Below are 27,572 nucleotides of genomic sequence, written 5' to 3'. Positions count from 1 at the left end.
ATATGTTTAAAATGAGAATATAAATGTTTCTATTTCAGGTTTAAATATAATTATAACATATTATAAAGATGCTTGTCTATCATTGCCTATTGTTTGATACAAATTTGACCTCTTTCATTGATTGGATGCTGTCTCATTGATATAGACCTTTAAACCTTCACTTTTACAAGATGTTTTAGGGTTTTGTTTATTACATAAATAAATTACACAAATCTGGTGTTGTGATATTTTGAATGTAAAATATATCTGTTAATTATCTCCCCCTGTCAGAGTTAAAATTCTACATTCGCATCTTTTTTTAAACAAATTTCAGTAGTAAATGATTCTATCTAGTTCACATACAATAAAACTTACCTATAATAGGAAGTCAACTGGCAAGGATCACATTAATTGGACAATGGTCACACGGACTGGACATTGAACACAAGGACTGGACGATTATCAAATAAAATTCAATAATCATGATAATAGACATTATAGATGTTCAAACTGAAAATATAAATGAAATAAAAACAACACATTACAGACACTAATCTATTTTTAAATAAAATGTTGACCTCTTTTGTTGATTGGTTGCTGTCTCATTGACATATACCTCCCATCTTACAATCATAAAGAACAATTTGATTTCTACATGTTCTAAGTTAACAACTCTTTTTGTAATGCTTGCAATGTTTAATTAGTTTCAACTTCCATGAATTTTTGTTATTGTGTCCGTTTATTTTTTGTATCCAGTCACAAAAGTTGCTAAGTGCAAAAGTTTAACATTGTTCTAAAAGAATTAATACAAACACTGGTCTAATGTTATTTAGAATGAATCCTATAGCTCTGGATTATCTCCCCTTTAATACAAACACTGGTCTACTGTTATTTAGAATGAATCCTATAGCTCTGGATTATCTCCCCTTTAATACAAACACTGGTCTAATGCTATTTAGAATGAATCCTATAGCTCTGGATTATCTCCCCTTTAATACAAACACTGGTCTAATGCTATTTAGAATGAATCCTATAGCTCTGGATTATCTCCCCTTTAATACAAACACTGGTCTAATGCTATTTAGAATGAATCCTATAGCTCTGGATTATCTCCCCTTTAATACAAACACTGGTCTAATGTTATTTAGAATGAATCCTATAGCTCTGGATTATCTCCCCTTTAATACAAACACTGGTCTAATGCTATTTAGAATGAATCCTATAGCTATGGATTATCTCCCCTTTAGTACAAACACTGGTCTAGTGCTATTTAGAATGAATCCTATAGCTCTGGATTATCTCCCCTTTAATACAAACACTGGTCTAGTACTATTTAGAATGAATCCTATAGCTCTGGATTATCTCCCCTTTAATTCACATTTACAATTTCAATATATTTCTGATTTTCATTTGATAAAAAAATCATTAAACGTTCCAATACAATATCAATGTAATGTTCACTGACCTATAGATAGTAATAACTTGACTGGACCTTGAATCAATAAATACTAATAGTAGATCTTCAAACTGAAAATATAAAAAAATACATGTAGCTCAATTTCAGTTTGTTTCACGATTATATAAATATTGGTAAAACTTTCCCTGAAATTTTATGTACCTGTCATGAATTAAAAAAGAAAAGGTACATGTACCATACAAAGCTAATTAGTGGAAAAGTTTTTAGGATATATTCATTATAGCATGAAGTCATTCTGTATCCTATGCTATTGCACAATACTTAATATAATATAATAGTTTATTATTTACACATCTTGTTTGGTGTGTATCTCCTGCCATATCAGCAGTCAGGGGCATTACTTAAACAAGTAACAATTAAAATTACCTATAAAAGAGGCTAATTTAAATATAACTTATATAAGTTATTTTTCTGAATATTATTTTTATAGGTGTCCAATAATACAGATTTTACTAGCTTTAAATAATTTTCACAGTCATGTGGTTATTTTTCCCTTGCAGGGATGATTCCAGGTGTTTTCAAATGGGTCCCTTGAACATCAAATTGGGAATTTTTATTCTAATTGGGAATTTTTTAAGCATAAAATCTAAGACGAAATAACATTTTCCTGTAAAAACGGGAAATGTATATTATTAAGTTTAACCTGTACACTGATGTTCATGTAAGTTGTAACTTGTAACATTTTGAATAATTCTGGATGGGCTACTGTTATTACATGAATATCATTGAACATGATGCACTAGTCTATCATATTACCTATAGTTACCTAGGCCTATTATAAAAACATATATGTCAGCTAACATAAACCACTGAGAAAAATCATTCATCGGGTATTTTTTAAACAGCAGGTCATCCCTATAAATTTACCTTGATTCAAATGGAGTTCAAGTTGAACTGGTCAACTGTCAACTTCAGAAAAGCAATTACAAAAGTTCATATACTTAATTGATAAGATATTTAAAGCATTGAACCAGTGTTCTTTAAAATCATTTGAATCATCTTCAGAACTTTTGAAATAGTTCCATAATGATGACATCGTATTTCATGAATGGTCTATCATCAACATTATTTTCAAAAAAACGCTCAAACTTTTGTCTTTTGAGGAAATAATTTCTTTTACAAAACAAGTTTTTATCATATTGCATAACCCGCTTTGCTGGGCGATCTGTTTTTTCGAGATCGGCGCCCATTTAACTTTATCAATCAATGTTATATCAAAATTTGAATTTTCTCTCTGCCGCGGTCTGCTTTGACACCCATTTTTATCAACCTGCTGGGCGATCTGCTTTTACAGGATCGAATACTCCTATAACATATTAATCAATTGAATTCGGCTGATAAAATTGTTTGACAAATTTTGACTGTTAATAAAATGCGAATCGTCAAAATCATTCTTATCTGGATTTTAAAACGTTTTGACAACAAACTATGAAAAATTATAGTTGCCTTAATCGGTGACAGATACTTTCCTGAAATATCGATTTTTATTTTATTTTCCTGAATTGGGAATTCATTTTCATGTTCATTTTTTGGGGGCCGCTGGCCAGATTAAAGGCCGCTCAGCGGCCCTAAACTATATAGTGGAATCATCCCTGCCTTGATATATAAAAACAAATTCTTCCTAAACACTAATTAACTTTCTGACACAAAGATTGGTCTCTTGGGACTATCAAATTATCATTTTCTTCTAAAATCTTGAAGGTAGACTGATATAAATAGATAGATACTTGTGAATTAATTAAGACCTGAAGTTATTTATAATGTGTAACCCAAATCAATTACATATGTGCCTTAGATAAGTGTAATTGCTATTTTTTTTCAAAAATGTATAAAATAATTTATTCAAGTAATATTTTTGTCATTATTCTTAAAGTAACCCTTTATCTCTATACTCCTCTCAAATCTGATAAATTCTTTATTTTATGATATAAAATGTTGTTTAAAATCATGAAAACTACATTTAGTCTATGTTTCTATTGAAAATTAAAATAACTCTATTAAGTAATTTTATTATTTTTAAAAACAAAAATTACTTAATAAGTAACTAAAAAAAATAACTTGTTTAAGTAACGCCCCTGACTGATCAGTATAAAAGTCCAAAAATTATGAAGAACCCCCCCCCCCCAATTTTTTTTCTTTTAACCCCCCTTGGAGTAATTACCCCCAAACTCAATTCCTGCCTGTTATGGTACCTTGCAGTACAATTTCAGAGAGATCGACACATTTAAACACAAGTCACCTTAACTTTATACGACCGCAGAGGTCAAACCCTGAAAGTTTGGGCAAGCATGTCAATTAAAATCTGTACTCAACATTACTGGTTGAGCAAAAAAATGGACTTTTCAGACTCTGAGCTGTTAGTTTGTAGTTAATGTACTCAACACATTTAATATGATTTTTGTCTATTGCCTGACAAACTACATTTAGTAATTCATCACATTTACAGTTTCTCTACTATAAGTTTACAGCTACAGTGTATGAATATTTCAACAACATGGATATGAAATAGTTTATTGCTTTATGCTAGACAGAAAACCCTATTATAGCTAATATGTATATATTTATTTATGTAAATAAATACTGTTTATCATGTTTATATAATTTTAAAGTTTCATAATATTCTGAATTAACTGCACAATTTACCTGAATCACTGTCCTTCTTTCTATATAACAGATCTATGTAGGCCACATATATATATCTAACAGGACATTATTGTTTTTATATTTCTGTTCTCTTTTCTTCAGCATTCACTATGTTTTAGACCTAAAAAAAAAGAGTATCTAAATAAAATTTTGTTTGTGCTGAAAAATAACAAATCTAGTCCCAGTTTCAATTCTAAAATAAAATAGTTATCACCTTTATAAACACATTAGACATGTGTCTGTGTCAAGTCAAGAAGATTAACACAAGTTGCAGTGGCAAATATTCTCCATGTAAATGAAATGTGCTAAGGCTTATATATGCATACCAATTAAAATTGGCCTACCACTTATGGTTCCTCTTGAACTGACCAAATCACAAACTAATACATGTAAAGTTAAACTAAGCAAAAGTTTTCATCAATAGACCATTACTGAGGGGGCAGGGCCAAGTAATCTGCATGGAAATGAGATGTGCCAATGGCAACGCTAATACAACTGCATACCAAATATCCTTAAGTAATTACTAGTGGTTCACCATAAATTAGACCTATTCACAAACTAGTACATTGTTGCCGCCACCACCAGAAATGGCACTACTTTGTCTAGCTTTTTGACAGTCAAGGCAAGACAAAAATCGTGATTAAGAGGCAATAAATCCAAAAAAGATGATGTCGGACGATTTCCTCCATATTGTCTAAATTATTTTTTATTTGCTTATTTAAGTTTCTATCTATCTATTATAATTTAAGATATAAGGCAAAAAACGCAAAAAAATTGGTTAAAATCGTCTTTTAAGGGGCAATAACTCTAATAAGTCGACCGACTATTTCGACCATTTAACTTTATATTTGTAGAACTTGTCTTGCTGATCATTATTGCATTTAAAGTTTCTTTCTATATATCTATTATAGTTTTCAAAACGATAGGCAAAAAAAGAAAAGAAATGGTAAAATTTGTAATTTAAGGGCAATAACTCAGGGGTTCAAATTAGCATTGGTCTGAGGTCCGCGACCTTCCACTATTGCAATCGGACTTTCGTTTTGTTTACTAGCTACGCCCGATGGACCTTACCTTCAATTTAAAAAAAAAATAAAAATTAACTTTGCCGACCTTTTTAATAAACCAAACTTTCCTAACGATCTCAAAATTTATTTTCATCTTTTTTATTCATGACAGCGATGTTCATTTTGTTCAATCGACCACTAGCTTTAAACCGAAAATGGCCATTGAGTAATGTGTAAATCCGAGTAAAATCGTTTCTGACTGAAAAACATAACTTTGAACAAGAGTGCACACGCGGAAATGTCTCGCCATCTTTACTAATCATTGATATTAAGTTGATAGTCCTCAATATAAAGCTTTATTACAACTGTCACATAAACTTAACATAACCAAGAAAACTAAACATTGACCAATGAACCATGAAAATGAGGTCAAGGTCAGATGAACCATGGCAGGCAGACATGTCCAGCTAACAATTCTTTCATACAACAAATATAGTTGACCTATCATTGCCTATAGCTTATAAATAGTTTAAGAAAAACAGACCAAAACACAACCAGGTGCTCCGCAGGGCGCAGCTTTATACGACCGCAGAGGTCGAACCCTGAACAGTTGGGGCAAGTATGGACAAAACATTCAAGCGTGATACAGCTCTGAATTTAGATTGTGATCAAATTTTTGACATTACATGTTTTTTTTTACACAAAACAAATGTCAAGATTTTACAAATCAATTAAAGATTTCTTCTTCAAACTTTTTAAATCTAAAATTAAATAGTTGACACAGCATAGGTTTCTGACACAGAATGAATGTGGTCTAATGAACTTAAAAGTTTTTTTTTGCCTTTGAGCAATTCACTATGCTGTTGAATATTAATCCTCTCAAAAAAATGTTTGAAGAAATTTTCTTTTTATTTATGAAATCTGAAATGAGAAAAATTTAACCCCCCCCCCTTTTTTCACATCCTTATTGGCAAATAAAAATAGAAAATGACATCATAGTCATGTCTGGCAAATGTCCAACATACATTATCTAAAAACATTTTAGATAAGATCAGGAAAAAAAGCTTCATCAGCAACATTTTATACTGGCAAATTTCCAATGAAGTTATTTACATAAAGTTATTGGCAAATAAAAATAGAAAATGACATCATAGTCATGTCTGGCAAATTTCCAACATATATTATCAACTACTATTCTATACAAAGAAAGATAACTCCAATTGAAAATTAATTAGATATTTCTTGCTATTGTGCAATACTGTGCAATTGAAAATTTCTTGCTATTGTGCAATACTGTGCAATTGAAAATTTCTTGCTATTGCACAATACTTGATATGGAATCCTGATTTGGACCAACTTGAAAACTGGGCACATAATCAAAAATCAAAGTACATATTTAGATAAAGCATATCAAATAAGCCCAAGAATTTAATTTTTGTTAAAATCAAACTTAGTTTAATTTTGGACCCTTTGGACCTTAATGTAGACCAATTTGAAAACTGGACCAAAAATTAAGAATCTACATACACAGTTAGATTTGGAATATCAAAGAACCCATTTATTCAATTTTTGATGAAATCAAACAAAGTTTAATTTTGGACCCCCATTTGGACCAACTTGAAAACTAGGCCAATAATTAAAAATCTAAGTACATTTTTAAATTCAGCATATCAAAGAACCCCAAGGATTCAATTTTTGTTAAAATCAAACTAAGTTTAATTTTGGACCCTTTGGACCTTAATGTAGACCAATTTGAAAACGGGACCAAAAATTAAGAATCTACATACATAGTTAGATTCGGCATATCAAAGAACCCCAATTATTTAATTTTTGATGAAATCACACAAAGTTCAATTTTGGACCCTTTGGGCCCCTTATTCCTAAACTGTTAGGACCAAAACTCCCAAAATCAAACCCAACCTTGCTTTTGTGGTCATAAACCTTGTGTTAAAATTTCATAGATTTCTATTCACTTATACTAACGTTATGGTGCGAAAACCAAGAAAAATGCTTATTTGGGCCCCTTTTTGGCTCCTAATTCCTGAACTGTTGGGACCTCAACTCCCAAAATCAATACCAACCTTCCTTTTGTAGTCATTAACATTGTGTTTAAATTTCATTGATTTCTATTTACTTAAACTAAAGTTATTGTGCGAAAACCAAGAATAATGCTTATTTGGGCCCTTTTTTGGCCCCTAATTCCTAAACTGTTGAAACCTAAACTCCCAAAATCAATCCCAACCGTTCTTTTGTGGTCATAAACCTTGTGTCAAAATTTCATAGATTTCTATTAACTTAAACTAAAGTTATAGTGCGAAAACCAAGAAAATGCTTATTTGGGCCCTTTTTGGCCCCTAATTCCTAAAATGTTGGGACCAAAACTCCCAACATCAATACCAACCTTCCTTTTGTGGTCATAAACCTTGTGTTAAAATTGTATGTAGCTAGGCACATACAAAATATACGTAGTTATCCTATTACTTATAGTAAGTGAGAATTTAACATTACAAAAAATCTTAACTTTTTTTTCAAGAAGTCACTGAACCATAAAAATGAGGTCAAGGAAATTGGACATGTGACTGACGGAAACATGAGGCATCTATATATATAAGTATGAAGCATCCAGGTCTTCCATCTTCTAAAATATAAAGCTTTTAAGAAGTTAGCTAACGCCGCCGCTGCCGGATCACTATATAGCTTATCCCTATGTCAAGCTTTCTGCGACAAAAGTCGCAGGCTTGACAAAAACAATGGATGCATATATACCAGAAATAAAGACAATTACATGTACAATACCGGATCAGATTCCAGCGGCGGATAATTCCGGGTTTGCCAATCAAATACAATAAAAAAAAATCCAGGCAGGTGACAAAATTCATCTTTGATGATGAAATAATAATTCAAATATGAAAACCAAAAGGTATATGGAAAAGAAAGACAAAGCAGGAAATATTTTATACAGAAACTCAAAATTACTTCTAGTTCACAAATTTTCATGTCAAAATCCAATACAAGAGGCTGTCACAACGACAGCAAACCGGATTTATTAACATTTATTTGTGTCCTGGCAATATCACAAGAACCATTACTGATGAATGGTGAAAGTGAAAATCGTCAATATCAAATTTGACCTCCATTTTGTCATCAGTATCAACATATTAAAATTTGAAAAGCTTAGATTGAATGGTTCATGAGTAAATGCAACAACGTGAATGGAAAAGCCATTTTACAATCTTTCAAGAACCATTACTCCTGAACGGTAAAAGTCAAAATCGTCATTATTGAACTTGACCTCCATTTTGTCATCAGTAACAGCATATTAAAATTTCAGAAGCTTTGGTAAAACAGTTCATGCATAAATGCACGGACATGACTGAAAACTCCATTTCTCAATCTTTCAAGAACCATAACTCCTGAACAGTAAAAGTCAAATTTGTCATTATTGAACTTGACCTCCATTCTGTCATTAGTAACAACATATTAAAATTGGGAAGCTTTGGTAGAACAGTTTATGCGTAAATGCACGGACACGACTGGAAACTCCATTTTTCAATCTTTCAAGAACCATAACTCCTGAACGGTAAAAGTCAAAATCGCCAGTATTAAACTTGACCTTCGTATAGTTGTCAGTAATAACATATTAAAATTTTAAAAGCTTTGGTTGAACGGTTCATGAGTTAATGCACAGACAACATTTGATTGCCGCCCACCCGCCCGCGCGCCCGCCGTACATCCCCAAATCAATAACCGACATTTTTGTCACAAAAATCCGGTTAAAAATGTGACAGTAATTTTCTTTATCATTAATAAATGTTGATAATTACGTACAGATGTTTTTTATAGTGTTAACATATTACTACACTTCTAAGAGGTTAATTTGTTCTCAATTTTGAAGGGCAAGTAAAATCTGGAAGTTTCTTACTTTATTTTCACAGAGGAACTAATATAATAGTGCAACTACATCATTTGTACATATGATACACTTAATAAGACAGCTTTGAATTTGAACTGTTACTTGAATTGTATCTCGGGTATTCAACAATATAAAAAAAGATAACATATATATATATACTAGAACACACCCGTGATATCACGGGTCCGTGACTGAATTAAAGTATATAACTATGCGCAAGCCTTATTTTAGTATTAGTATTGTCATCTGATAAAGTCATGGCGATTATAAGATACACAGTTTTTCTCTGCTTTCAAGTCTTTCTGTTTGAACCCGTCGAACTGAAACAATAATATTAATTATTTGGAAACAAAAGGTCCTGGAATGGAGTATTTTTTAATCAACAGCATTGTCCTATATAAGTTATAAATAAAGTTGAATTCTTTGCTTCGCTGTTTTACGTCATGCCCACTAACAAATTGAAAACTGTGCCTATAGATACGCCTTATAATATTTTTAGTCCAGATTTTTAGTATTCGTATTGTTATCTTAGAAAGTCTTACTGATTAAAATACTACAAAAGGTAACAATTTGACAATTTAGTAGTGTCAATCCTGTGGTTATGAGCCATGTATCTAGCATATTAATCCTGAATACGACGTTTGGTGGTGCGCCTGTCAGATGCGGAACGTACAGATAAGGTAATAGGTAACAGGTGAATATACTATTGGTATCGGTAGCGGACTCGACCCGGAACTTCTTAATTATTGGCAATATTAATTACGTGGTAGACAAAAGGGCCTGGAGTGGTGTAATTTTTAATCTACACCTTTGTACTATATTAGTTATATATAAAGTTGAATTCTGTGATTCGTCGTTTTTACGTGATGACGGCCGACAAATTTGACCTCGTAATTTTAGTATTATAGATAGAGCCCTTTATATTATAGTAACTAGATGTGTTAAAGCGACACGAATGGTCCCGTCCCAAAAAGTTGAAAAATCTGCAATTTCAATATAAACACATGTGGACACAAACCATGATGATGATGGTAGTCTTACATATCAAACATCAGCTCAAAATCTGGAGGCCTATAGAAAAAAATCTGTATAACTGTGATTTTCAATAATTTATCAACATGATCAAAGTCCAAAGCCAGTAATTTCAGCAAAAATTACCGGAGCTGAACAAAACTAAAACTTGATCTGTAACTCATCATGGTTAACTTACATACCAAAAATCAGCCCAATATCTGAAAGCATTTAGAAAAAAAGTCTGTATAACTGTGATCATGGTGATTTTCAACGATTAGTCCAAAGCCCGTAATTTCGGCAACAATTAGTGGAGCGGAACGAAACTTACACTTGATAACTCACATATCAAAAATTAGCCCAATATCTGAAGGCGTTTGCAAAAAAAATCCATATGAATGTGATTTTTAACAGTTTTTCTCTAAGTCAAAAGCCCGTAGGAGCGTAAAGAAACTTATACTTGATCTGTAACTCGTCATGGTTAACTCACATACCAAAAAATCAGCCCAATATCTGAAGGCGTTTAGAAAAAAAACTCCGTATAATGGTTTGTTGCGGAATGACGGAATGACGGACATGGGTAAAACTATATGTCCCCGACCACTTAGTGGCGGGCCATAAAAACTACAACACAAACAGTGACAATCTCCCCAATACAAAAAAAAAAGATTATGTGAATTCAAAATATACAAGACAATTACATTTATTATTAAACATGTTATACAACAGTGACACAGCTGATAATGAAACAAGCTAACCTTACACCAAAAACACATTGATTTTGTATCTTTATATTGGGCCATACTTAAAAATATTTTGGTTTGCCCAAACCCTACCCAAGGTAGAGACTGTGGGTAGGTATGTAGGCTTTTTTTCCCGGCAAATATAAAATGAAGTGTCAGATGTTCTTTAGTCTTCATGCCTATCTTATTAAAAAAAAAAATTCACATCAGGACAATAAAATATTTTGAGAAGGCACCTTTTTTCTGGGTAGGTACATGTAGGGTTAGGGCAAACAAACACATTCTTTTGTATGGCCTTGAAATATTTCAAGTAAAAGTAGGGCCTGGAATTCAGATTGTGGACCTTTCAGTTTGGAGTGTCAAAGGTCCTGGACCTTCCAGTTCCAAATGATAATTTGAACCCCTGTAACTCCTGTAAGAAGTCGTCTGACAGTTTTGATGTATATGAACAATTGGTAGAGCTTAATAATTTGAACATTTTTACTCCAGTCAGATTATCTCTATTTGTATGGTTTTCAAAATAAAAGACAAAAAACACCTATGTTCTATTTTTAGCCATGTCGGCCCGCCTTGGTTGGCAGTTGGGGTCATAGGACACATTTAATGATTTTTTTTTAAAATTAGATACCCCAATGATGATTGTGGCCAAGTTTGGTTAAATTTCGCACAGTAATTTCAGAGAAGATTTTTGTACAAATCAACAGACGATGACGGAAGACAAGGTGATCTAATAAACTGCTTTGTTGAGCGCAGCTTGATACACCTGCAGAGGTCCAACCCTGAACCTTTGGGGGCAAAAATGGACACAATATTCAAGCTTGATACATGTCTAAATTTGGATTGTAATTAAATATTTTACATATTATAGGTTTCAGAATAAATGTAGTCAAAGAACTTGAAATTGGTTATATGAATTTAGTTTATATGCAATTAAAGATTTTTTGCTGTTGTGCAATACAATGTGCTGTTGCGCAATACTTAGTAAATCTGTTGTCAGACTATAAACAAATAAAGTTCAATTAAATCTCAGTCATATTAGAAATTTATGAAAATCAAAAGGCAGCTCACATCAAAAGATACAAACAATTCGCCAAAGTTCCATGAGAATTGCTGACAGCATTTTTGAGTTACTGTCCGAAAACTGGAAAATCCCCCCTTTTCTAATGAATAAAACCCCATAACTCAGAAATTTATGTAAAATGTCAAATTTATAAAATTCTAAAGGGAGCTTACATCAATAGATATAAACAATTCACCAAAGTTACATAAGAACTGCTGAAAGCATTTTTGTGTTTTTGTCCAAAACTGGAAAATCACCCTTTTTTTATGAATAAAACCCTGTAACTAAGAAACCTAAAATTTAAAATTTATAAAAATCGAATGGGAGCTCATGTCAATAGATATAAACTATTCACCACAATTTCTTGCAAGTTGGTGAAAGCATTCTTGAGTTATTGTCTGAAAACTGGAAAATCCCCCTTTTTTTAATGAATAAAACCCCATAACTCGGAAACGTAAAATCTAAAATTTATAAAAAAACAAAAGGGAGCTCACGTCCATAGATATAAACAATTCACCCAAGTTTTATGCAAATTGGTTAAAGCCTTTTTTGAGTTAATGTCCGACATGTTGACGACAGACGGACAGACGGACAACGGTATACCATAATACGTCGTGTAAACGGGCGTATAAAAACATTACAAGTATGCAAACCCAAGTCTCATAAACATTACATCAATTTAACTGGGATCACCAAAAAGGATTTATCTGCCAGTCTGCACCGTTAGCTACTAGTCCGATGCCCCAGACTAGTAAATCATGTAAATGTTGATTCGGACTAGTGTAAATTTTCAAAATGTTATATAGTCATATAGGGACAAGTTTTGATATTTAGTTTCCGGACTAGTAGATGCATTTTTTTTTGGCGCAGACTGCATGATCTGCCATCTTACAGAAGTGACATTTCAATTTTTCTTGAATGAGTTCTATCCAGATTGATACATACATTTTTACCTGATAAAAACACCTAGAACGGGTAATTAAGGCCAAAAGAATGAAAATAGTTCAAAATACTTACATGCATGAGGAGTCTAGGTAATACAAATAAATGGGGAATGTGTCCATGGGACACAAATAATGCCCCCCGCTTGCATACATGTATATCATATAAACATGTAACACACATCAGTCAATGACATAACTGAAGAATGATAAAAGTGATGCTACCCCAATTTGTAATTGATCTGAGTTTTGCAGTAATAAGTTTATATTGTGTATAAGTTTCATAACATTTGGTTCAGGCAAACTTAAGTAAGAGAACAGAAACGAAAAAATCAGCAATTTTTCCTTTTGTAAAGGGGCATAACTCTAGAACAGTAAAAGTGACACCACCGAAAATCAATCTTGATCTGTATTTTGTGGTAATAAGCATTTTGTATAAGTTTAATAAAATTTGGTTGAGGCAAACTTGTTAGAGAATGGAAACAAAAAATTCAGCTTTTGTAAAGGGGCATAACTCTAGAACGGTTAAAGTGACACCGCCAAAAAAACTACATCTGTATTTTGTGGTAATAAGCATTGTGCATAAGTTTGATAACATCTGGTTGAGGCAAACTTAAGTTAGAGAATATAAACCAACATTGGGACATACATTTACATACATGACATACGTATGGACAGACAAGGGTAAAGCTTATTGTCCCCTCTGCTACGGCGGGGGCATAAAAACGGAGAGGGAGAAATACAGAGAATTTGAAAAAAATAAAACGAGAATTTAATTTTAGGAATGATTGTTGGTTGCCTAACATCCAGTGGCAAATATTTCATGCATATTCAGGACGAACGAAAATTTGAAAAGTCATGCTCAACATGCCTAACAGATTTACCCTGCCGTTGGCTCTCCAGTAAACATGGTAAAGAAACTTCTGAAATAAATTTAATTTTTGAACAATTTGTAGAAAACACCCACGTCTTGCTAATTAAAAGTATATACAAATTATTACAATGTATTAATTTGTTGGCAATTTCATAGATAAAAGGGACACTTAATCATTTATTATAAATACATGTATTAATTAGTCATTTCTTCGCTCGTTTCAAAACTTATAAATTGTCATGGATCTATCTATACCATGTATACTGGCTATCATTCAAAAAACATTGCAAAATTGCCCTTCAGATGTCTTTTGGTTGTTTTGCTGTTGGGTTTCTGTCTTATTAAAGTTAACCATATATATATATCCTTTTATTCATACGCATAAACAAATATCACAAACATACGTTTTTTTTGTGATACAGTTAAAAATTAAGTCAAATTAAGAATCATACAAGCTTACAATAAATTACTTCAATATTTATTGGGACATTCAGGACAAGTAACTTTTTTCTCAGGCCAAATAAAAAAGTATGTGTGGTTCCAGTTACATCTGAAAAAAAGTTAGGGTAGGTAGGTAGGGATTTTTTTTTATTTTATGGTTTTTTTTACATTGAGTCTATGGGAGCAACATTCTGACTTTAACAGTGCTTAATGATAATGACAATAAATCTTTAGGGTAGGCTATTTTTAAGCCGAAAAAATAGGGACAGTAGGGTTACTGGAACCACACATATATTTTTATTTGGCCTCAACAAGTAAAATTTACTTTTACTTGCCTAGGGACAAGTTCTCACAACAAATATTTCCACAACCCTGTTCATTTCTGTCAATCATACATGTATTTGTTTTTCATTAACTGTTTTGTTATAATTCAGGCTGTTTGTTTTCTCCTTTGAATTTATTGTTCCACATTTTTCATGTCTGGGCCTTTATAAGCCAACTATACAGTATGGATTTTTCTCATTGTTGAATCCTTACCGTTGCCTATGTTTGCTGACATTCCCCAGGGCTCACACTACTTCAGAATTATAGGGAGAAGTGACTTCTCTTTTTGAAACTGATAGGGAGAAGTGGTGAGATTTGAAAGAGAAGTGCTCATTCGCGCGGGTGCGCTACAATGTTTGGATTTTACAATAGTATAAAGGGCCATATGTAAATAATGTCCTTTAATGTTGTTCAATTCATATGAGTAAAAAATTGCAATTAAAGTAACTTTTGAAATTAAAAGTTGTTTAAGTTTTACTAAGGTTCTTGTGAGAAACTACCAACTAAATATCTAGCACTAAAAAAAAAAATTTTATTTTAAAAAATGTAAAGAAATTATATCAATTACAATTTAATTAAAAATTATCTTGTGTATGAAATTCAGTGTTTCTCATAAAAAAATATAAAAGTTATTAAGCTGGGCCATAATATATTGATATTAGTATAATAGTCTTAGAGTTAAGCAACTTTAATCAATAGTTTGAAACATTCATAAAAAATATAGGGAATTATATACACCAATCAATTAGATGTAACCAAAAGTCTCTTAATGCGTGTGCGATGCGTAATTTTTCCCTTTGGGATCAATATTCTTCTGTCAGCTGTTCCATCCGTGCGTCCGTAGTAATTATTGTAAAAGTACGGATTTCGGTCATAGCTGGTCCGGTTCAGATCCGTAGTTTAGAAATCGGTCAATGGCGGAAGAATGCAAGAAAATTTACAAAAATAAACGATGTTTGACAAGTTATTTGGAAAGGAACATGACGGTTTTAATGCAATAAATGGAGTAAACATTTACTGGAGGCAACTTTTATCACGTTTAAATGAAGTAACAAACTTATTTTGCCGCCGAAATTTAGGTTGATGTACGTTTTCGAGTAACAAGCACCGGAACTTGCGAAAATGCACGAAGTGATAAAAAGTTGTATTTTTATCAAATAACCTGATACACACTGCGAAGACAATGCTTCAACCTCCTTTCTAAAGATAATGAATAGTTTATGTCTGAATTTCTTTAATTATCAGTTAAAAATTAATGTTTCATCAACTTTGTAAAAATTGAAAATGTCCGATGACGGAAGCGACTGAAAGCGACTTTCGTCAAGAACAGGGCGACTTGTTTTCGCTTTTGGGGGTCGGGGAAAGCGAAGTGACGGTCGGGAGGGCGACTTCTTCGCCCGAGTCGCCTGGTAGCGTGAGCCCTGATTCCCTTCATATGAGTGTCTCATTGGCATTCAAACTACATCTTATTTTCATATTATGACATTATCCTTTTATAAAAAAAAACTCAACATTCCCTATTATGATATTCCATAACTTAATCAGTTAGTCTACGTTTAAATCTCCAGTTAAGGGAACGACCATTTAACTTCAAGGGGAAGCTTATGGTTTTTTCCTAGTTTGACGAAAAAAGATATTCTGTTCAAGTAGATGACAAAAAAAATATTCTAAATCCAGATTTTCCCCATACCTTATAGTGTTAAATTTTGAAAAAGATAATTTGATAGATAGCCTTGAAAAACATGAAAAACTAAATAAAATTGTTCAGGCTTTGCTCAAAAGGACTCAGACAAACACCCATAATTTATTTACCCTCAATTCATTTTGGGTAACACGAATGACCGAATAACACTGTTATTATCCGAATAACACATGTAATGACCGAATAACTCTTCAAATATCTATATTAACACATTTGAGTGACTTTTAAACATATATTATTGAATAAAATTATAATAGAAGTGTATTTTATAGCCTAAAAATGATTTACAAGTTGCAGGTAAGTTAATATTGATCATTATAAATTTATGGATAGCGGTGTTTACTTCCAAGATGGCGACCAAGGAAATCGTATGGAATGAATAAAAGAAAGATTGCATACAATCCCTCAACGTGTTCATCTTAGACCCCAAAGTGGAGCCCTCACGTCAAGGCAATGAACAATGTGAGGGTGGGCCTTTTTTTAATAAAATATGGAATAGTAAACTGTTTAAATTAGTTTATTAATGTCAGTTATGAAGCGGTCTGGGTCTTGGTAACAGGTATTGCACTCCCGATGAGCATACAGTTCGCCGAGAGATAGTGAACAAAATGATGAAAAGCATAGCTCTTGAAAATCATTTTGTACATCATATTTCAAGCCAACTAATGTTTATCGGGTGGAATACGAAGCTCGTGACGGGATACATTTCACTGAAGAGGGTTACCGTGCCTTCTTAGTAGCTTTGAGGAAGTCGGTCAGTTGGTTTATTAACAAAGTTAGCAAATGAACTGAAATATTTTCTCAATGACTCCACGTGCAATGTATTTTGTTTAAGAAGAAATTTTTTAACATCGAATGACTAAAATAATCCAAAAGTTCTTACATATTTTTTAATTTATAAATTCGAATTTGCCAGAAGAAACCTTTTTTTATCAGGAAAACTCAAATCAACTTAAAATTCCTTTTTTTTTTAACTATTTTAAATAATTTTATTTTAAATAATCAAAAATTATTGGTGAAACATTGAACATTATTACCCTTTCACAGAAAACTAACATAGGATGTACATATTGTATATAGTTGTAAATATTTATTTGTGTTCTTTTTTTCATTATTATAATTATTGGTGTTGGTAATGCAGCCTTGGTATACCAAGACAGTCACAAGCCTGTTTAATGCAGAGTGTCCATACCGTAATATAATTTCATTATCTCTTAATGATTAATTATGTAATGGGCACGTGTCAGTAAACAACAACCGAATTAACAATATAACAGAAGTGTGGGGTAACGATTATTTTGTTTATTGGAACTAATTAACTCATAATCATTATTAAATTATATAATTGGTACTGAACATTTCACTATTGAAACTTATTCAATGTATGAAAATAAAGAAAAGTAGCAATAAAAAAAACGTAAATACTAATTTTAGAAGAATATTAATTGAGTTTCCTTTTATTACTTTTATTTCTGATTTTTTTAGTAACTTAAATTAAGTAAATTTAATACATGAAATATAATAAACTAAGTGAAAGATTGTCTTCTTTGAAACTAAATATTTTATTTTATTCTTCTTGTACCATGTTTTGTTCTCTATTAATAATATAAAAACTCAATTTCACATTTGTATACCTTATAATAAACGGTATTAAAACAATCAAGTATAATAATTTTTTGATTGAATTGAATATGTGAAAATTCTTAATTACATTTTATTTAATGTTGAGTAAATTGTTATGAAAAGTAATTAGTGATTGGAGTAATTGCATTGCTTTGATGTACTGGTTAAATTTTCAAATCCTTTCTGAAAAACAATTATTAGACAATTCTCTGTATATACAGTAAATTATTTAATACTATATTTTCATGCCGTTTTCCTTTGAAGGCATATGCAATCTTTCTTTTATTCATTCAATACGATTTCCTTGGTCGCCATCTTGGAAGTACACACCGCTATCCATAAATTTATAATGATCAATATTAACTTACCTGCAACTTGTAAATCATTTTTAGGTTATAAAATACACTTCTATTATAATTTTATTCAATAATATATGTTTAAAAGTCACTCAAATGTGTTAATATTGATATTTGAAGAGTTATTCGGTCATTACATGTGTTATTCGGATAATAACAGTGTTATTCGGTCATTCGAGGTACCGATTCATTTTCTTCTTGTTTCTCGGTGCTACATTAGCGAGTAAGCAGTACAACAGTTTAAGTGGGGACAACTCGTATCCAAAAGTTTAATTATTGATATGAAAACTTCTATGCGATCACAATTTTTAGAAAAAGTTAACAAAACTAGTTTATTTCTTTTTATAACCATAGTTAATAGGTCGTTATATACTGTACTGGTAGAGACGATAAATTTTGATAAATTCATATTTTTTTACATGTCGACTGTCGTTCTAGAAGAACCAACTTTTTATCGATTGAAGTCTGTTTTATTTTCACTTACTTTTCTGTGTTCTCACAATATCTTGGTTATATCTTAGAGTATATTTTAACAAAATCGTCTGTTTTTCCACTCCTTTCACAATTACAGGAAACAGACTTTTGACAGGGGGCGCGAAATCTGGTGCGCATATATTGTACAACTCGTTTCAGGAATTATTTCTCCGGAAAATCTCATGATAAATATATCCGACAAGATTGCCCTCGCAGTGGCGGATCCAGGTTGACGTAGAGGGTGTACACTTCCCCCTTTGAACAAAAAAAAAAAGAGTTCTCGTGTTACTCACGATTTATAAGTTTTTTACAATAAAGTTGTCCAAAAAAAATCGGCTCGCTCCGCTCGACGGTATATAAATTCCGTTTTTGGGAATATCCCGCCCCCTTCAGTTTCAAAAATCCTGGATCCGCCCCTGAGTCTAGCTAACTGATTCATAGTATTAAATATTGAACAGCTGATCTTTTAAAAAAAAAGTCCAAATAAAATGCATCATGGATAGGAGGGCTGAGAAGTTGGATGAGCCGGTCCTTCATTTCTATATTCTTTAATTTTTCTTACTTTTTGCCCATGTTTTGCTATTCTTCATATTTTAGCACCTCAATATTATATATTCTTTATTTCCCCCCCCCCCCCCATTTTTCTCTATTCTTTATAGTTTGCCCATTAGTATTCTCTATTCTGTTAACCCCACCCACGTGACTCTCCTATAGATGGGCGTGTTTTTTTTTTGGTTCTTCGGTAGTGAGCCAGAAGAGGTCAATATCTGTTTGTATTTCTTTGCATAGGAAATATCTTCTGTCTCTCTTCTACCTCTTCCTTTTACATATATAGTTTAGACGACACATGCATAACAAACATAATGCGTTTAGTCTACATAGCATTAATAAATTTATGAATGCAGATATGATAGAATGTGAGCTGTGTGATAAACGTTTTCATGGTATGGCAGCCTTAGTAGAACATCCCTGTAGGGACGATAATCTGGATGAATATAAAAACTACACGGACAATAGCAGTAAGAGGACGACTATTTGATATTCTAGGGAGGGGAGGGGCAGGAGGATTTGTTTTACTGATTCATCATTCATTTCAATCTGTCGCTAAGTTTGCCATTTTTTCAGCTCTTACCAGACCTTATTCATATTCAAAATCATCCTGTCCCCCACTCCACCCCTGAAAAAATAAAGATTTTTTTTAACGCCCAGTGCCAAATATTCCATGAAGGTTCAGGAAAACACGAGTTCAAAAGTCAGGTATATAATATAGAAAAAAGGGAGATCTGGTATGATTGCAATCCACCAGAGTTCAAATGAAGTGGATTCAAGCAATTGCAATTATAGGCACTCGTACGGCCTTCAACAATAACAAAAACTCATACCATATAGTCGGCTATGAAAGGCCCCGACATGAAAAATGTGAAACAATTCAAACAAAACACGAACGGCCTTATTATATATAACAAAATAATTTACAGAAACCAAATATGAGTCGACAGACATGAACCAAAGACAAACACTGAACTACATGCTCCTGACTTGGCACAGACACATATTAAAAGAATATGGGAGGGTTAAAATGTATGTGAACGCACAATCCTCCCCCAAAATGGGACAGCGGAGTAATACTACAACATAAGAACAAACTTTAAAAATCAGTTGCAATAGGATTAACTAAAAAGATCAGTACAAGACACAAAAACAACTAACATTAGGAAAATGGACACAATTAAAGCACCGAAATAAGAGTATTTGCAGTTACTGAAAATTTGTTCAACGCCAAAAAAAAACCCAACAAAAACAGATGCATGTCTCTGATGGAGGGTTAATTTAATTGTCTCTGATGGAGAGTTGTATCTGCGGAGAGTTGTCTCTTATGAAGAGTAGTCTCTGATGGAAAGTTGTCTCTGATTGAGAGTTCTCTCTGATGGACAGTTGTCTCTGATGGAGAGTTGTCTCTGATGGACAGTTGTCTCGGATAGAGAGTTGTCACTGATGGAAAGTTGTCTCTGATTGAGACTGAGTTGTCTTTGATTGAGAGTTGTCTCTCATGGAGCGTTGTCTCTGATGGACAGTTGTCACTGATGGAGAGTTTTCACTGATGGAAAGTTGTCTCTGATGGAGAGTTGTCTCTGATTGAGAGTTGTCACTGATGTAGAGTTGTCACTGATGGAAAGTTGTCTCTGATTGAGAGTTGTCTCTGGTTGGGAGTTTTCTTTGTGGAATTTTGTCTCTGATGGAGAGTTGTCTCTAATAGGGAGCTGTCTCTGATTGAGAGTTGTCTCTGATTGAGAGTTGTCTCTGATGAATAGATGTCTCGGGTGGAGAGTTTTCACTGATGGAGAGTTGTCTCGGGTGGAGAGTTGTCACTGATGGAGAGTTGTCTCTGGCTGAGAGTTGTCTCTGATGGGAGAGTTGTCACTTTGGCAATCACACCGCAAAAAGTACATTTTTGTATCGAAAAATGGTATGCATCATAAATAAGAATGTTTAGCTTTAGAAATCCGTTTTATGACCCTTCGTATGTTTTGTATATAGAAAAATGAAAAATTTTGCATAACCATTACCTAAATATTATTGGCCTCGCAGATTTGAAATCACATAGAAAAGTTTAAGAAAAGCCTAGATAATTGCATGCGATACTTATATAAGAACTGAGAAGATGCGGTATGATTTCCAAAGAGACAACTCTCCACAAAAGACCAAATGACGAAGGAGTTAGCAATTATAGGTCACTATAAGATCTTCAGCAATGAGCAAAACCCTTCCCCAAATATTAAGCTGTAAAGGGTCTTAAAGTTACAAATGTTTGAGACTGATCGAGTATTAGTTCAGACTTTTAAGTATTTGTCTAGATTGTGGTCGAGTACAAATCAGTACATACAAGTATGGTTAAGATTGCGGTCAAGTAAATTTCCAGTAAAATTTAGACTTATTTAGAATGATCGAGTAATAATCAGTACAGTAGAGTACAATTACTGCTAATTTTAGACTTTCTGGTTTGTAATGATGGGTAAAAGTAAGATTTACAGAAAGTAAAATAGAACATCTCTATATCATACTACTACTATATATACCTACTGAAAAATATGCACAGTGTCACAGACTTTCAGTACCTAAAGTAAAATGTAGTCAGTACTTCAATAAGACAGCAACCAGACAACAACACAAGGCCAAAAGAAAATTAAAAAGGAAAAGACATCTTATGATATGCATTTGTAGAGGGGGGGGCAGGGGTCCTGATCCCGAAATCCCGGACTTTGAAACATGAAATCCCGAGTCCCGAATTTATAGAAATTTAAATCCCGCCATCCCGAAATTCGAAAAAAGAATAGCCGGATCCAGAAAGAATCAATCCCGAATCCCGTGCTTAAAAACACCCGATCCCGGAGTCCCGTTAAAGGTCCCCATTATTTGTGTAGTTGGACTAAATAACAAAACACAATATTTTCAGTCATGTTTCAGCCTGTGTGCGATTGTTTTTTTCTTGGTTTTTTTTTTCGGTTGGGGGGGGGGGGGGGTATTTTTGTAGGCATATTAAACATACATATGTACATCTGTTTTTATGTCATATCTCAACCTCCGTATGTTTGGTTTCCTTGGAAATGTTTTTACACGATGTATTTGGAAAATACACTGTACTACAAAGACCGTGCAATGTCTTGAAAGAACGCGAAATTCAGAGAGAAGCACATTAATTTATTGTCACATATAATTAGATCTCAAACGGAGTTGTAGAATAACGGATACTGGCGAATGTCAAAATTGAACAAAAAAGTTTGCAAAATTATAAAGAATAACAACGAAAAATAAAATAATTATTTAATATAATAGTGTAGACCATGTACAGTATTAAAAAATCATGTAATAATAGAAGAATTTTACAAAATCGTTGATAGAAGATTTTACAGAATACGCGTTACATGTATATTTAAAGATAAAGAACATTTAGGTCCACACTTAATATGGACCCTTAAAAAATCGTTGGATTATCTCGGTGTTGCGCGCTGGTCAGTAATGAATAAAATAATCACTGGTCAATTTAAAGGTTGTTGTAAGTGATGCAATATATTCTTATTTTCCTGTTCCCCTTATGTAACTTCCAGTTTTATTGAAGTTTACATCCATCAAAGCCTTAGTTTAATTTAGTTTCCTGTTATTACTACCCCCCTTTATTTGTCGCATGTTGAGTATCATGTACTGATTCTATATATACTTCGAGCATACATATGTACACTTATGGAACAATAACCATTTAGTAAACTTTTTAAAACTTTTTGTAGACTTGTATACAATAAATTTTATACAGAACAAAAAAGATATTAACAAAGATGTCAGTGTGTCTGCGTGTTTTACTTGTTAACTTGCAGATGTATAAATAACCACACGACACTCTTTCAAGAATTTGTAGAATCATTGATATAATGTTTGTTTATATATGCGATGTTAAGCAGCAGTATATGGACAGAACACGTTCTGTCTTGATATAGTACCAAAACACAAGCTATTACATGTACCGCTGCTAAAGAAACCGTTTTTTCAAAAGTGGCCAAATCATATATCGGAACGGAGAAAAGGTGTAAACAGATGACTTACAAGATAGTCTAAGAGATTTATGAATTGGTTACCCAAAAATGACAAAGTTCAACTATCTCTCATTAGATCAAATATTAATAAAGATCAAAACCCTGACCACATGCAAACAGACAGCAAAGTGAAAACGTTCTAGGATTCAAACTGTAGATGTTTTGCGAAATAACTATAAAAGGGGACGGACGGACGGAAGGACGGCGGCCAGACGGAATGACGGGCGGACTGACGTACAGGGGTAGTTGAGGGGGGGGGGGATAAAAAATATAGCTTTATTTACATCTTTTATTGCGTAAACTTGTAGACAGTAACCCTGATGATTTCTATTTTTAAATTCTTACCATTTTTGCGTTCATGTACTTACAATGTATTTTTGTCTGAATTAGTAATTGTTTTAGATATGTATATTGATAATGAACATACATGTATCATATTTTTTACATCGTATAATTTCTTTTTAAAATGTTCCATAAAAGAGGGTCTGATTGGGGTTTCCGGGATACAGAATAATGGGCAAAAATTGCAGAATAAAAGGCAAAAAAGAAAAAGGAAAAAAAGAGTATAATTGGGGGCTAAAATACAAAGAATAAAGCATATTGGTAATACTAAATAAAAATTAATGATAATTAAAAATCAATTGTTCAGAGAACAATTGAAGGTCTTTCCACCAGTAAAGATCTATTTTGATATTAAAATATTAAAAATCAGTCTAAAATGTCAGTTCCTATGGATATATGATGTATAAATATGAATATAAAGCAAAAGTCAAACTCTAGAACGTGCTATTAACCAATGACCTTGACCTCAATTTCAAGGACACAAACCAAGGACCTTAAATCAAAAGACGCGAGGTCTTTAATATGTATGGTAAATGAGTTAAATCACTTTAAGCATAACTCTAAATATAAGATGGGCAAAAACTTCCATTTATTGTGTACGTAACCTTTCAGCCAAAATTTATAAGTAACGACATGTCGCAACTAACAATTTAGTCAAAATAATTAGTTGAAATCGTATATATGTATTTTGAAAATAAATGAAATTAAGCCAAAATCCAAATTTATGATATGACCTTGACCTTATTTTCATTTTTTTTTTGGACCAAGGACCTTAAATCAAAAGACCCTAGGTCTCTATCACTTATGGTTTACCAGTTAGAAATGCGAATTACTAATATCAAATGCATAAGGGGAAATAACTCTCATATGGAGTGTTTATATCGCTTCAGTTAAAATAGGACAAATCATGAAAGGATATAACGAGCAATTTTATAAAATACATTTGTCATAATCTTTTACGGTTGCGAAGGAGTAGTGGACACAAGGAAAACAGTGTTTGAGGAGATAACTCTTACAAAGAAAATTGTTCATCTTAGCAGGGTGAAATTTAAAAGCGTATAAACTATATGATACAATTTTTAAAATATCTAAGCGACATATTGCGAAACAAAAATTTCAGAATGTGGCGGGAAAAAAATAATAATCAGAAGAAATACAATAGGTCTTTCCACAGAAAAGTGGAAAGACCTAATTATCCAAACTCTTATGATAAAAAGAATCTATCAATACGAAACACATAATCATCGTGCATAATCAACACGAAGAACGTTGGAAATTATTAGCATGATAACTTGACGTTATGTAATAAAAATTACGACGTCACGAATTTTGATGGTTTTTTTTTTGCCAAAATGTTGGGTTTGCGTCGCTTCTACAGGGAAAACGAAGTCGGTGACGATTTTTTTTTAATATCATCTAATTCGTAAGACAAAGAGGAAGAAAAAAAATGAATTTAAAAAAAATTCTATGGAGCGGTTCACGCGATTTATACCGGAAACCGAAAATTGTAGAAGAAAAATATAGATTTCCCCTATATATTCAATGTAATTTAGTACCCTCTCGTAACATCGGTGACATACACTTTTTTTTACATTTTCTGATGTATATTTTCAATATCTAATTGAGTTCTAAATTTTACATCTTTTATTGCGTCAACTTGTAGACATTGTTTCATTTACTGATCCTTGACCTTACTGTCCCTAAGTGAAGTTTCATTTATTTGTCAGAGTAGGTTTTCTCGCTACATTGAAGACCCATTGGTGGCCTTCGGCTGTTGTCTGCTCTATGGTCGGGTTGTTGTCGCTTTGACACATTCCCCATTTCCTCAATTTTATTTACATGTTCTAAATGCTAATTGAATGAATTAGTGGTGTGACACCATACTGAGGAACCCTTTTACTCAAGTCAAAAATGGAGCACATGAGTTATCCTTTACGATATTATTTTCGTTGCAATTTAAGAAATGACTTTGAAGAAAAAAATATATAATACAATTCAATTACTAATACGTAACACTCTGTCAACATGCAGTTTTCATAAACAGTAAATTCAATTAAAGTCAAGTTAAAGTAAATGAGCTATATCACATATTTTGGTAACATTTTGCATGCAACTTGGGCTCGTTTAACTACAACTAAATATGGAAAAAAAAGAAAAACATTTATCTGTTTAATTTTCTGAAACATTACGAAAGTTATCCTATTAAAAAAGGTGCACTTTTGTATAGAAACCACATTAAATAGGCGAAAACGTATTTAAATTTGTCTTAAAATAATTAAATCGTCAATCACCAATGCATAGATTTTTCTCAAAATTGATATATTGTTGATACATATATTTCCGTTTTAATGATGTTAAACAATAACACAGTTCAAAGTTTAAGTTTCAAATTTGAATTTCCGTCTTCCTACATGTTACTACATGTATGATGAGAGGTTTCCGCTTCTCCGGGAATTTCATCTTTTTCATATGTCATGAATTGAAGTAAAACAAATTTTGATAACTAAACTATTCTTTTGACAATCATGTAATTATTCAGTTTTGACAGGGTTTAGAAATTTATCAAAACTATAAGATTAAAGCTTGATTGCCGCCTTCTGCGATAGGAGAGACTTCAGCAAACTAAGTCATTCTTTTTCTGACATGTTGTCGCCAATGGAATCTTCCGGTTTTCATTGTGATTTTGTGTTTTTCAAAAAACATTATAATATTTATTTCATTTATATATTTGCTTTAGACATCCGTTTCATGATCCTTCCTATGTTGAGTCCTTCTTTAAAAACTTTTGATAATAGTAAATTTTTAAAGTTCTAATTTTCCCACGGTTGTAAAAGGCATTTAAGCATGGTTCTTAAAAGTTGACTTTTTTTTTAGCATTTTGAAGAAACATGATCATGCTTTCATACAACTTAATTTCATATTTACCTTTCTGAGCAGCACGTTAGAAAAATCGCCTTGCTGCCTAAAAGGCCTCAGCTCGATGAGTAATGAACACAGGAAGAGAAAACATTTAGTGAAAACGAGACAATATAAAAGCACTGACGTACTGTTAACCCGGAAGACCCCATAGATATTGGTTTATTTCTTCATCTGTATACTTGCAAAGTGCTTGGAACTCCTCAACCACAAATACTTGAACTGTATATTAAATGGAAGGGGGGGGGGAGGGGTCGATACATTGTTTTGATTTATGTTTTTTTTTGTAATTTTGAGAAGAAAAGTAGGGCTATTGAGATCATAATAAAATTAAAACTGGTTCTTTTTATTTGTTTCTTTGTCTAGTATAAACATTAAATGAGGTTCTTCGCGATACATGTATTATCAATTCTTCTTCGTTCAGGCCCGTACACTCCAAAGAGAGTCAAACTGTAAACAAGCATCATACGGTTTTTATATATCAAAATTATCGGACAAAAATCAAAAGCGGACAAAAAGCAAATTGCGGACAAAAAGCACCGTATCACTCGTTCTTTATGTCCGTGTGTGCAGTGATGTAGAGCTTGTACACAGGAAAAAAAGAGGTTAATTTTAATTGGTTAATTTCCATTGATGTTTTTTTTTTATATGCAATGAAATGTTATGTGAACTTTTGTCTATAGTTCTGGAAAGGATAAAACTTTACTTATGCCAAGTATTTTTTTCAATTTGAAACAAAGATAGATTCTGCACATACTTTCGACTGTAACTGACAATCGACAAAAAAAATGCATGTATCTGTTTTATTTTCTGAAATAGTGAAGTACTTCTTTCAAAACAGATGCACATTTATATAGATATCACATAAAATCGGCGAAACACGTTCTTAAATATGTCGGCTTAGAATCAGTGAATATAATCTCCAATCACAAATTCATATATTTTTCTTTAACATTAATATGTTGTTGTCAGATACATACATTTCTATTTTCAGATATGAAATAATATTACAGGTCAAAGATAAGTTTCAATTTCGATTTCCGCCTTTGTACATGTCCTAATGAGAAGATGGACCGTGTTTCTAGGAATTATCTAATTCTTCCGCGATAGATGAGGCTTTTCAAAAAGAATTCACTCTTTTCCTGTATGTACAATAATTTGAA

General features: G+C 32.4%; 1 long non-coding RNA gene across 1 annotated transcript; it reads right to left on the bottom strand.

Annotated features, from left to right (window-relative positions):
• Nucleotides 1-31: 31 nt before the first annotated feature.
• On the bottom strand, nucleotides 32-26,486 carry LOC143054491 (uncharacterized). Its single transcript, XR_012971697.1, has 4 exons — nucleotides 26,419-26,486; nucleotides 4,100-4,220; nucleotides 1,445-1,506; nucleotides 32-430 (listed from the first exon to the last, which is right to left on the bottom strand). It is a non-coding gene; the product is annotated as an uncharacterized LOC143054491 (long non-coding RNA).
• Nucleotides 26,487-27,572: the final 1,086 nt, after the last annotated feature.

This window comes from Mytilus galloprovincialis, chromosome 12, assembly GCF_965363235.1.
Source record: "Mytilus galloprovincialis chromosome 12, xbMytGall1.hap1.1, whole genome shotgun sequence".
Classification (NCBI taxonomy): domain Eukaryota; kingdom Metazoa; phylum Mollusca; class Bivalvia; order Mytilida; family Mytilidae; genus Mytilus; species Mytilus galloprovincialis.
The sequence above is the reverse complement of the archived record's forward strand: the minus strand, read 5'-3'. Positions and strand labels throughout refer to the sequence as shown.